Source organism: Macrobrachium rosenbergii, chromosome 43 (genome assembly GCF_040412425.1).
Source record: "Macrobrachium rosenbergii isolate ZJJX-2024 chromosome 43, ASM4041242v1, whole genome shotgun sequence".
Taxonomy (NCBI): Eukaryota; Metazoa; Arthropoda; class Malacostraca; order Decapoda; family Palaemonidae; genus Macrobrachium; species Macrobrachium rosenbergii.
The window spans coordinates 21,646,249-21,658,946 of record NC_089783.1 but is presented as its reverse complement, the minus strand read 5'-3'; the positions used below and the strand labels follow the sequence as shown (position 1 = coordinate 21,658,946).

The 12,698-nt window shown below is 38.6% G+C and overlaps 1 long non-coding RNA gene across 1 annotated transcript; it reads left to right on the top strand.

Annotated features, from left to right (window-relative positions):
- The first annotated feature begins 3,631 nt into the window (after positions 1-3,631).
- On the top strand, positions 3,632-9,321 carry LOC136828637 (uncharacterized). The gene is made up of 3 exons (XR_010850159.1): positions 3,632-3,754; positions 7,364-7,477; positions 8,389-9,321. It is a non-coding gene; the product is annotated as an uncharacterized lncRNA (long non-coding RNA).
- The last annotated feature ends 3,377 nt before the right edge of the window (positions 9,322-12,698 follow it).

Below are 12,698 nucleotides of genomic sequence, written 5' to 3'. Positions count from 1 at the left end.
AGTGGGATTTGTGGATGGAGTCTTGTGTATCAACGCGTGCGTCTTGGTGTCTGTGTTCTTTGAGTCTGGGGTCTCGTTTGTTTATGGGGGTGGTGGTGGTAGAGTTTTATGTTGTTGTCTGTGTTGCTTAGGCTGGTGTGTGGGTGCAGTTTGTTGTTGGGGTTGTTGCATCTGTTGTGTAGGATTGTGTGTGTGCTGCTGTGGAGGTCTTGTAGGAGAGGCTTGCTGGTGGGGTTGTTGGTGAAGTAGTTGTTGCTGGTGTGGTTGTCTGAGAGGTAGTTGTTGCTGGTGTTGTTGTCGGAGGGGTAGTAGTTGTTGCTGGTGTGGTTGTTGGTGGGGTAGTTGTTGCTGGTGTTGTTGAGCCTGGGACAGATTACAGAATCTTCGAAGATGTTATCGACATGTGCGAGCGGTAAAGTAGCATCTACACACATACAGTTTGATACAGAAGATTCGGTGGAACATTATGAGTACATGATTAGAATGCTTGCATGGCAGTGCAAGTAATGGTGATTGTACATAAATCGAGACAACAATGGTTTGGGAGAAACAGACGGAAATATTGTTTGGTTGAAATCGCGTTCCGTGAGAGAAAGAAAACGAGATGCTCTTGTTTTGTCTTGTCCACGCCGATGGATGACGATTGACGAACACACACGTGTTTGGAAGAGACGGCGACGGGCTCTTACAATAGCAATGGTCTCAGATCAGGGGTAATTCTACAGACACGTTCCTCTGGACTCCATGTTTAGCCCCAGCCCCTTTGAAATGAACGTAAAAACACAAAGGAAAGGTGGCAAATTTCTCAGACTATCTCACCTGTGCTGCATTGTATACACCCTTTTCTACATTTTTCAGTAAAAAAAAGTGTTATTAATAAACAATATCTCCGTGCAGAGATGATATAGAATTACTAAACAATTTTACACCCAAAAAAATTCATGAAGTTGCTACAAGGTGGAGGACCCAGGCATCCCCTTGTGTACAGTAGAAATTGAATGATTGGTTCTCTGAGATCATTCACACTTTTTGGTGTTGTTTTCATAAGTTAGTTGGAGCAGCATTTTTGTATGTAATAGCTTCTTTATATTTCTATCTACAGCTTTGTTTAAGAACAGACCCTGAGTTAGCCCCTTGTATGAACCTTAAAATGTGACTTGGTATCATTTCTCATAAAACAGCTATAACAAACAAAAAAAAAAAAAAAGTCTCTCAAAGCATGATATAAAGAATACTTTTTCTTGTGTCCAAAAGATTACTGACACTTTAATTCTAATCGTGTTAGTAGGTATAGGCATGGTTAGATTTCAGGACATTTTGAAGGGGTCTTTCCCCACAGGCAGTCAAGACGTTTCTTGATGGGGCCTTGGCCCTTAAATGGTGAGACAAGCACAGTTGGAGTTTTTGTAACTGTACCTGGGGGACTCCATGTTCATTGCACATGACACAGGCTGCTTATGCCTCCATAGCCATAGACAAGGCTTATTTCACAAGTGTCTTAGAATCATTTAGTAGCTCATATTTTATTGTTATGCACGCTGTGTATTTGCTATTTATGCTGTCTTCTTGTGGGCTTTATTGTAGCGCATTGCCATGTGTCCTAGTCTGCTACGATTTGTCGCAAACTTTGGCAACAGTATTTTACATGCCAAGGGTGTTCAGCGTACATTTAACGCTCCCATTATCCAGTTATGGAACTGGCTTAAATGCCCAAGCTTTCCTGATGTGGCGGAATTCAAACCCACAAACAAACAACACTCACCCTGGTGGCGGAATTCAAACCCACAAACAAACAACACTCACCCTGATCTTCGGTTGCTGGAGATGGAGAAAAGGTCCACGGTCGCCAATCACAGCACACAAAACCACAAAACAAAACTGAGAACAGACCCTCCACCAACAACGAACAAAAAGGAAGACACACCGACAGACAGACAGACAGCGCCGTAAACGAACTCCAACAACCGAACCACTCACAACGACAATTACACTCTCTCTCTCTCTCTCTCTCTCTCTCTCTCTCTCTCTCTCTCTCTCTCACACACACACACACACACACACAAAACGTTGGGAAATGCTAAATACAAACAAATTTATTCATCCCTCTATACTGACTGAGTTACAACATACTCGGTATGCTTGTACATATTACAGACCCTTACACACACATCTAAATTTGCAGTTACACAGGGCAAACAAAGTTCTGAACAGCTTCCAAAACCATCTTTGAATGATTTATACAAATTTGCTTGATAAGGAAAAATTGTAGATTAAGAGGTGAGCCAAAATCTTTATATTCTCCCTTGTTTATATTGACGGTTAATCCAGTTTACGTTATTTTTAGTTTTGAAAATGACAAAGTTTTTCTCTTCCATTTCAGCTTTGCAACTTCCCTTGACTATGAGAGTTTATAGGCGTATAGGGGTACTCGCTATTGCCAGTGTCTGCCTGCCAAAGTCAACTCGTCTACACACACATCAGAAGAAAATTTTTAAAAAATACCAGAATCTACGACCATTACAGAGAGAGTGAGTATCAGTAGAATTTTTTCTTCCTGTCACTTTCCTTTGAAGCCATGCACAATTTATTTTTATACAATATTATGGATATCTAGATGTGCAAAATAATAGTTTTACGGTAATCTTACCTGCACACAAATCCTTTTAACCTCTGTATTTTTTAAGTGAATTGAAACAAAGCTTTTCAACTTCCTTAGATATTTTGTAAATGAACTGAAACCAATCTTGTCAACTTCCTTCAACACACTTTAAATGCATTGGAACCAATCTTGTCAACTACCTTCAATATATTTTCTTCTATATATATTGTAAATGAACTGGAACCAATCTTGTCAACTTCAATTTATTTTAAATGAATTGGAACAAATTTTGCCAACCTTCTTAACTGTGAACATTACTGGCTTATAGCATCAGAATCCTACAGCTGTAGTTTGTCAATTTTGGGGGGATATTTAATGAACCAAAGACTGAGTGACATAGCTCCAATATGCTCCTACAGTGCACAGGACTGTAAAGGCTATGCCCCTATGCACTGTAGGCATTACTTATCTTTGCCGCGTCCCTTCCATGGCCCCAAGCTGCTATAACCACTTGCATTCCTTTTACTGCACCTCCATTCATATTCTCTTTCTTTCATCTTACTTTCCTGACAATTGTTGCATAGTGCTTCAACTGCAAAAGGTTTTCCTCCTCCTGTTATGCCGTTCAAAACATTCTGTTCCTCTTAATCTCCTTTTCAGCCCTGAATGACCTCATAGTGACCTCATAGTGACCTCATAATGGCCTCATCATAAGTCTCAGTGCTTGCTTGGCCTTTGGCTTCAATTTTATATATTCCCTTCCATTCTATCCAAGATGCAGCAGTTTAAGTATGAATGTGGCAATTGAGGGAGATGTCCCAGTGTTCAAATAAATGAATGCTGTATTTTCATCTGTTTGTCATTTGTTCTTTCCATTTTCTCTTATTTTTATCTGTTTGACATTTGTTCTTCCATTTTTTCTTTCATCACTGACCATTGTGCTTTGCAAATTTATGGGATAAATACAAAATTATTGTAGTTCTAAGTCCATGCGTTGTATGTTTGTAGTAATTTTGAATATTGTTCGTGCAGGAACTTCCTTGGAAGAAGCCCTGTTTTAAGTCCACCCTTGAAGTCCTGTGGAAGTCCCCCCTTGCGAGGACGTGAAGAAGCCAGGGACTCTGGGAACGTGAGAAACTTGCAGATGCATGAGCAGTAAGTTCCATTTATGGTTTTATACTGTATTGAAGATTTGTACAGACACCACCCTACTTACAAACGAGTTACGTTCCGAACAGCCGTTTGTATGTTCATAATTTTTAATTATTTGTAAGTTGGTTATTGTAGTCTTCACACCTATTTAAGTACAGTATGATATAAAGTCAATACACTACTGTACGTTTATTCATCCCAAAAAAGAATTCACTGTACATATGATACTGCATTTACTGCATTTTATAGACTAGGCATACAAAATTTGAACTTATGGGTGGCAAAGGGGAGCGCTCTGAACGCAGTTTTAATCTGCGATCTCATTTGTTTGTATCTCTGAATGTTTGTAAGTAGGGTGGTGTCTGTACATCGTGTATTAACCTCAAGTATCAAGGTAATGGCTGATAAATACATACGCTGGATTCTCCAAAGACAGTTGTGTTGTGGAAGTCTCTCAACTTTTGCTTATCAGTGCTGGTATTCAGTTGCAAAAGAGGATAACAGCACCTGCCTCTTCATAGTAGCATTTTATCGTAAACTTTGCAGTATCAACCAGTATCCATGGCAAAGCTTGGAGGAAGTTTGTTCCATAGCTCTGAAGTGTAAGGAATAAAAGATTCTGGTTGAAGGCATCTTGACTTCAAGGGACCTAAGTAGAGCACTGGGGCTGATGTTCTTTCAAACGAGTGATTTATACTTATTCCAAAGTTAGAGGGAAGCTGTACGGAACAACCTTTTTCAACAGCAAACCCTTGTGTCCAACAAAATAAGAGTTGTAATAGTAATAATTATTGGTTATCTTATCACCTAGTTATCATGGCTCTTTGATAGCGTTGTTCCTTATTCTCTTGACAGTTATATCTTTATTCTTTAGCCCCCCTCTTACTTTTATTCTTCTTTTGCATGGCTGTGTATGCAATCCATCCATTTTGTTGTGTGATGCAGACTTTGTGTGCTACTGTCACACATTACTTTAGTGTGGATTTTTTCTGTAGTTTGCCTGGATTTTACGAATAGTTTTTTCATCACATTTTCCCTCTTCAGATTCACCAGCTCAGCTAGCCACTTTCCATTTAGGTTAGCACCAATGCTGAGTCCTTCCACTAGGCTTAACTGCTGGCCAGCCCCTATGAGAGTTACATGAATTAGCTGTGTGTTCTTGTTAGGGCATTTTATAACACAACGTTCGGTAGGCTGCTGCTACAAACGGTCATTTTCTAGCATCAGGTTTAATACTACATACTTAGTTCGCTGGGAGTTTTGTCTTAGCTACAACTAAAATGTGGAATAGTTTACCGAGTGCAGTTGTGGAATCTTCTGATCTCCAAATATTTCAGTGAGAAGCAAATTCAGTTGTGCTCTTTGCTGCTTACTACTCCTGAATTTCAGGTGTATCGATTTGGTTTTCTGTACTCACATATTTATTCATTTAACACTCTCTCTCTCTCTCTCTCTCTCTCTCTCTCTCTCTCTCTCTCTCTCAGGCTGATTTCCCTTTGTAACTCACTTGGGACATTGTCAAGAAGGGTGTTCAGGTGAAGATTTAAAGAATGAGATAAGGGGTTTAATCCACATAATTGCTTCTGGTTCTCCCCACAGCTGGGAATCCCCAGTGGTGTTTCTTGCACGGCTTAACTTGAGCAGTACCAATGATGTTTTGCAGGATCCCTTCCTAGGCCTAGCAGCTTTCTCTTTTAACTGTTTAACTTCTTAGGCTGTATTTACATTCAATTTTCCCTCCTCGTTAATGAAAACAATCACTTTGGACAACCTTATGAGAGGCAAAATAGGACTGATGACTGTCAAGTGCATTTGATGACGAGAATCTTAGCGAAAGCTTTCTTTCTTTGCCTGTGCATCCCCCTTTAGGCTGTATGTTCACTCAGCCTGATAAGTTGACTGCCCATCATTGTTTCAGTATACCACCTATACATCTCCCCGTAGGGGGTAGTGCCGTCAGTGCACCTCATGGGTTGCACTGTAGGCATTACTAAAGGTTCTTTGTAGCGTCCCTTCAGCCCCTAGCTGAAACCTCTTCCATTCCTTTTACTATACTTCCTGTTCATATTCTCTTTCTTCCATCTTACTTTCCACCCTCTTCTAACAATTTATCCACAGTACAACTACGAGGTTTTCTTCCTGTTACACCGTTAAAATCTTTTTACTCTCATTTTCCCTTACAGTGCTGAGTGACCTCACAGATCCCAGTGCTTGTCCTTTGGCCTAAATTGTATACTCTGTCTCCAATTTCTTGGTACTCTGACACTAATTCTTTTTCCCCTTCCTCCAGTGTGAACAAGAAAGCATAAAGATTTACTCTCTTGTATCACCTCCTAGCTCACTTCCTTTGCTTTAACATTTTATTGCAACTAACATTATTGTGTCTGGCTTGTTAAATTGACCAGATACAGTAATATACCTTTGTATATAACTTTCTACAAGTTACAATAGATTTGTACTTTGTCGTAAGCTATCCCAGGTTTAAAAAAAAACTCTGTGTATTATGACATGCTGCCTTATGCATCATATTAATAGTTTGAATGAATTTGAGGGCGGAGTTTCCTGCTTTTGTCCAGAGTTTTGTAAGATACATACATGTCAGGGAACATTGTTTTCCTTTTCTTTATTTGATAACCAAAGAGGTCTTGTATAGGATGGCATCTGCTATTCTTTGATTTGATCTGATCTTGTCGTTCCGAGATTTTATTTGTTTTCATTGCTGTTGCGCAGTGGATCAGATTTTTATCGTTGTCATGCCGTTGGTGTATTTGCTATTTAAGCTACTGTCTTCAGAGCTCTATTGTATCCCATTGTTAGTCTCCCCTGTCTGCTAACCCTTTAGGGGTTATTGCCCATTACTTCAGGTTCTTTGCAGCGTTCTTTCAGCCCCTAGCTGCAACCTATGTCAGTCCTTGTAATGTAACTCCATTCATATTATTTATCTTCCATCTTACTTTCCACCCTCCCTTAGCAACTGTTTCATTGTGCAACAATGAGGTTTTCCTCCTGTTACACCTTTTAAAACCTTGTTACTCTCAATTTCCCTTTCAGCGCTGAATGACCTTGTAGGTCTCAGCACTCGGCCTTTCGCCTAAATTTTATATTCCAATTTATTCCTAATTTGCAAAGATTAGATGAAAACTTCAGTAACTGTGCCTGGATTTTACAAGCCAGTGGTGTTCAGTGAACTGTCAACTCGTCTGTTATCCAGTTTTACAATTCAAACTATTTTTTAATTTTTTTTTTATCTTTGTTGTTACTTCATAATTCAACACCTTTACATCAATTTTTCCTGGACCTTCTTACATGACTATGGGCCTATCTAGTGATTTCTGATAAGTATAAGTTTTATTTATATCATTTGCAACGTTTCCAGTAAGTTAAGTTATTAAATAATTATTTTATACCCTTTTTCCGTATCGTTTTCGTTATCAATAAATAAGTTTCCATTTATCAAAAGATGCATGGTCATTGTATATCATACCTTTCAATGTTCTGTAGTATTGGTAGTAGCTGCCCAGACCTTTCATAACTGATTGAGTGGAATTTTTTGTGTCGTCACTGCCTGTTTTCTCATTTAGCATGACTGTCAACTTCCTTCTCCTTTTCCAGATGCAATTTTTTGCTTCGTATAAGGGAGAACCTTCTGGCCAGTCCCTTGTAAAGGATAGACATTTAAATGGACTGACAAACAACTGTGGATGTCTTCATTTTTATAATTTTTGAGTAAGTAAGGACTTGCGTGTAACTGTACCTTTTGTAAGTGGAAAATTTAAGTGTGAATCAACTATGGTATTAAATGAGGGTGCAGACTAACCTTTCGAAGCTGTGGCCATTATGATTTCACCAATATAGCTGTAGTTGTTAGTGTTTCCCCTCTGGTCTAGGAATTTAGCCGTGTCCTTCCTTTAAGATATCCTTGTACTCCACAGAGGACACAGAATCCTTCCCAAGATCCCAAACACATGGTTCCCGTAGGAGGATAGTGCTGTCAGTGCATCCCACGCAGTGCACTGTAGTCCTTACTTAAGGTTCTTTTCAGCATCCCTTCAGCCTCTGGCTACGACCCCTTTCATTCCTTTTACTGTTCCTTCGTTCATATTCTCTTTCCTCTGTCTTACTTTCCACCCTCTCCTAACAATTGATTCATGGTGCAACTGCTTTGAGGTTTTCCTCCTGTTACACCTTTCAAACATTTTTACAGTCAATTTCCGTTTCAGTGCTGGATGCCCTCATAGGTCCCAGTGCTTGCCCTTTGGCCTACATGATGTATTCTGTTCTGTTTTATTCAAACAAGTGGTGTTTTCATTTCTTACTTCGGTACACACCAGACTCATAGTGCAATTTGAACCTTTTCTCAGCTGCCTCAGAACCTTTTCCAATACTTTCGTAGTGTTTTCTTGTATTGTTATTTCTCTCTATATATCCTTTGTCTTTTTCTCACAAGGTCATGTCAGCTTGCAAATTTTTAAGCGTTATTCATGTAGTCATATATCGGTTGATCTCTTTGTAGACAGAAGTTTGACAGTATGTACCTTGAATTTATTTTCATAGTTAATTTTGAAAAAGAAAATTGCACTGTTGAGACGACAGACATACATTGCATTGTACACTGAAGCATGTTCTTTGCTTTCCAGATAGATCTGAGAAAAAGAAACCAGCGTCTGCACAAACAGGAAGCAACCACTCATAGAAAGGAAAGGAACATTTCCGTATCAAAGGAACATAAGAACCCCCCTTTTCTTTAAAGGGTGGCCATTTTGACCAGGAGCGGTGTCAAATTTTCTGCTTTCATTAAAACTGTAGTTTGAGAATATCAGTTCTTGTAGAGACCGAGAAATATGTTAATATATTAACTGTATTATGTTTTTGCCTCATATTGATGAGTATATTTTCTTTTCATGTAATAATAAGTCGTGTTTCATTTCATATATAGGATTTATGTAGCGTGTACAGTTTTGCCATAATTTTTATTTAATGGATGAATATTAATAATTTATGTTTATTCTGTAATATTGCTAAGTAAGCTGATGCTTTGTAATTATCTGCACGTGCAACAGTGACATAGAATGTGCATAATGTTTTTTCACCTAATATTGTTAACGTGAATCTTTGACTTGAGCAGATGGTAGAAATAATGGTAAGAATTCCCTCCTTGCCTGTTGGAATGGTAAAGGTGAAAAATAAGGACTGTAAATTTTACATAGGGAGACACTTCATGTATCTGACAGTAAAGTTGTTAGCGACAGCTGAGACATTGCCGGACTAGAGTGAGTCCTCATTTCGCCTGACTGTTTCATACTCTTACAAACTCTCGTACGAGAGGTCTTTTTATTAATGCCCTTGAAGGATTGTATATCCGTAAATGTTTTCTGTCTCAACACAAGTGAGGTTAGTTGCTCAATTTAGATTTGAGTACCTCCCAAAAATAGGTCCCTCTTTTGAGTTTACTTTAGATGCCAGACAGACAATTCCTTCTATCAGAAAAATTTTGTATGATCAGACACCTCCTTGACTTGACCCAGGTGAAATTGTCGAGAATGAGTGTGTTGTTGTAGGCATTACTTAAGGTTCTTTGCAGCATCCTTTCCATGACCTCTAGCTGTTGCAACCCCTTCCATTCAGTTTTACTATACCTCCATTCATATTATCTCTCTTCCATCTTACTTTCCTCAACCCTCCCCTAACAGTTGTTTCATGGGCTTCAACTGCAAAAGGTTTTGCTCCTGTTACACCTTTCAAACCTCTCTCTCCTTATTAATTTCCCTTTCAGCACTGAATGACCTGATAGTCTCAGCACTTGGCCTTTGGCCTCGGTCTTATATGTTCCATTCTAGTTCCATTTCTTTTCTGTTCCTTTTCAAACTTCAGTTATATTCTGTAACATTGATTAACATAGAAAACTTTCCATTGTGTAAATGTCTTCCTTTTCATTATATATCTTTCATAGCAAGGTACTGCATTACATGTTTTTGACTTCTGTTTTTGATATTGTGTTTCGTTTGTCATGCAAAGTACTCATCAGGCCCTTGAGACAATAAGCCAGGCCAGAAGTTAATGGCTTCCCCCTACTTTCCATCATTAATCTGTCACTGTTGGTTCTCATTTACCAAATCACGCGGTGTTCTTTAGGGTTCTGTTCAGTCACCCACTCTTTTCCTTCTCTTTGTTGGTCCCACTTGCAACAACCTCTTTCATTTTCTCTTGCTGATGTTCTAGTCTTTCATGTTTCATCTCCTTTTACTTTATAGTCCTTGTTCTTACGAGCCCGTTAATTAGGAAATGATCCTTTGTTTAGACGTTTCCCAGTTGCACTATCTTACGAGGCCTTGAAAAAGGAAACAGTTCCACAGTGTATGCTGGCACAGAATTCAAGGCATCATTCCGTCTTTTCTTTAGAGTTGGTTATGCTATTTTGATGTCCTTTCCAGTATTGTGATGTGCATTCATTTGTTTCCTTTCATGCGTTTCTTCATTGTTAATTTTGCCTTTGCACTTTGTTAATTTATCCTTCATTTGTTTTATCATGCGTTTCTTCCTTTTTCTTTGAGGTGCAGTGTTGGCTGATATGTAGGTCCTTTTGGTTAGGTTACCACTGTATTACAGTGACATCACAACTTATTAGACTTCTGTACTTATCATCAGCATTGTTCCGATTATTTTTTGCTATATTACCATTTTGGACGTGTTACACTTTTAGATAAATCTCCTAAATTTAATGTTACTGTTAATGTAAATTACAGGTTTGTCTGGGTTAGGAACTGTTTGGAATTGGTGTTAACTGTAACTATCTAGAAAATATTGAAGTGCAGGCTGTGATACTGGGTCTTTATTACTGACAGTCTTTGTTACTGTTGAGATATCTAGAAAATATTCAAGTGCAGGCTGTAATGTAGGGTTTTGGTTACTTAATGGACTTTGTTACTGATCAAGTCTAGAAAATATTCAAGTGCAGGCTGTAATGTAGGGTCTTGGTTACTTAATGGACTTTGTTACTGATCAGAAGTCCAGAAAATATTCAAGTGCAGGCTGCAATGTAGGGTCTTGGTTACTTAATTGACTTTGTTACTGATCAGAAGTCTAGAAAATATTCAAGTGCAGGCTGCAATGTAGGGTCTTGGTTAGTTAATTGACTTTGTTACTGATCAGAAGTCCAGAAAATATTCAAGTGCAGACTGTGATGTAGGGTCTTGGTTACTTAATGGACTTTGTTACTGATCAGAAGTCCAGAAAATATTCAAGTGCAGACTGTGATGTAGGGTCTTGGTTACTTAATGGACTTTGTTACTGATCAGAAGTCAAGAAAATATTCAAGTGCAGTCTGTAATGTAGGGTCTTGGTTACTTAATGGACTTCGTTACTGATCAGAAGTCTAGAAAATATTCTAGTGCAGGCTGCAATGTAGGGTCTTGGTTACTTAATGGACTTTGTTACTGATCAGAAGTGTAGAAAATATTCAAGTGCAGGCTGCAATGTAGGGTCTTGGTTACTTAATGGACTTTGTTACTGATCAGAAGTGTAGAAAATATTCAAGTGCAGGCTGCAATGTAGGGTCTTGGTTACTTAATGGACTTTGTTACTGATCAGAAGTGTAGAAAATATTCAAGTGCAGGCTGCAATGTAGGGTCTTGGTTACTTAATGGACTTTGTTACTGATCAGAAGTCCAGAAAATATTCAAGTGCAGGCTGTAAATGTAGGGTCTTGTTACTTAATGGACTTTGTTACTGATCAGAAGTGTAGAAAATATTCAAGTGCAGGCTGCAATGTAGGGTCTTGTACTTATGTAGGGTCTTGGTTACTTAATGGACTTTGTTACTGATCAGAAGTGTAGAAAATATTCAAGTGCAGGCTGCAATGTAGGGTCTTGGTTACTCTTTGGACTTTGTTACTTTGTTACTGATCAGAAGTGTAGAAAATATTCAAGTGCAGGCTGCAATGTAGGGTCTTGGTTACTTAATGGACTTTGTTACTGATCAGAAGTCCAGAAAATATTCAAGTGCAGGCTGCAATGTAGGGTCTTGGTTACTTAATGGACTTTGTTACTGATCAGAAGTGTAGAAAATATTCAAGTGCAGGCTGCAATGTAGGGTCTAGTTACTTAATGGACTTTGTTACTGAAAGGCTGCAATGTAGGGTCTTGGTTACATTAATGGACTTTGTTACTGATCAGAAGTCCAGAAAATATTCAAGTGCAGGCTGCAATGTAGGGTCTTGGTTAGTTAATTGACTTTGTTACTGATCAGAAGTGTAGAAAATATTCAAGTGCAGACTGTGATGTAGGGTCTTGGTTACTTAATGGACTTTGTTACTGATCAGAAGTCCAGAAAATATTCAAGTGCAGGCTGCAATGTAGGGTCTTGGTTACTTAATGGACTTTGTTACTGATCAGAAGTCTAGAAAATATTCAAGTGCAGGCTGTAATGTAGGGTCTTGGTTACTTAATGGACTTTGTTACTGATCAGAAGAGTAGAAAATATTCAAGTGCAGGCTGCAATGTAGGGTCTTGGTTACATAATGGACTTTGTTACTGATCAGAAGTGTAGAAAATATTCAAGTGCAGGCTGCAATGTAGGGTCTTGGTTACTTAATGGACTTTGTTACTGATCAGAAATCCAGAAAATATTCAAGTGCAGGCTGCAATGTAGGGTCTTGGTTACTTAATGGACTTTGTTACTGATCAGAAGTCTAGAAAATATTCAAGTGCAGGCTGCAATGTAGGGTCTTGGTTACTTAATGGACTTTGTTACTGATCAGAAGTCCAGAAAATATTCAAGTGCAGGCTGCAATGTAGGGTCTTGGTTACTTAATGGACTTTGTTACTGATCAGAAGTCTAGAAAATATTCAAGTGCAGGCTGCAATGTAGGGTCTTGGTTACTTAATGGACTTTGTTACTGATCAGAAGTCCAGAAAATATTCAAGTGCAGGCTGCAATGTAGGGTCTTGGT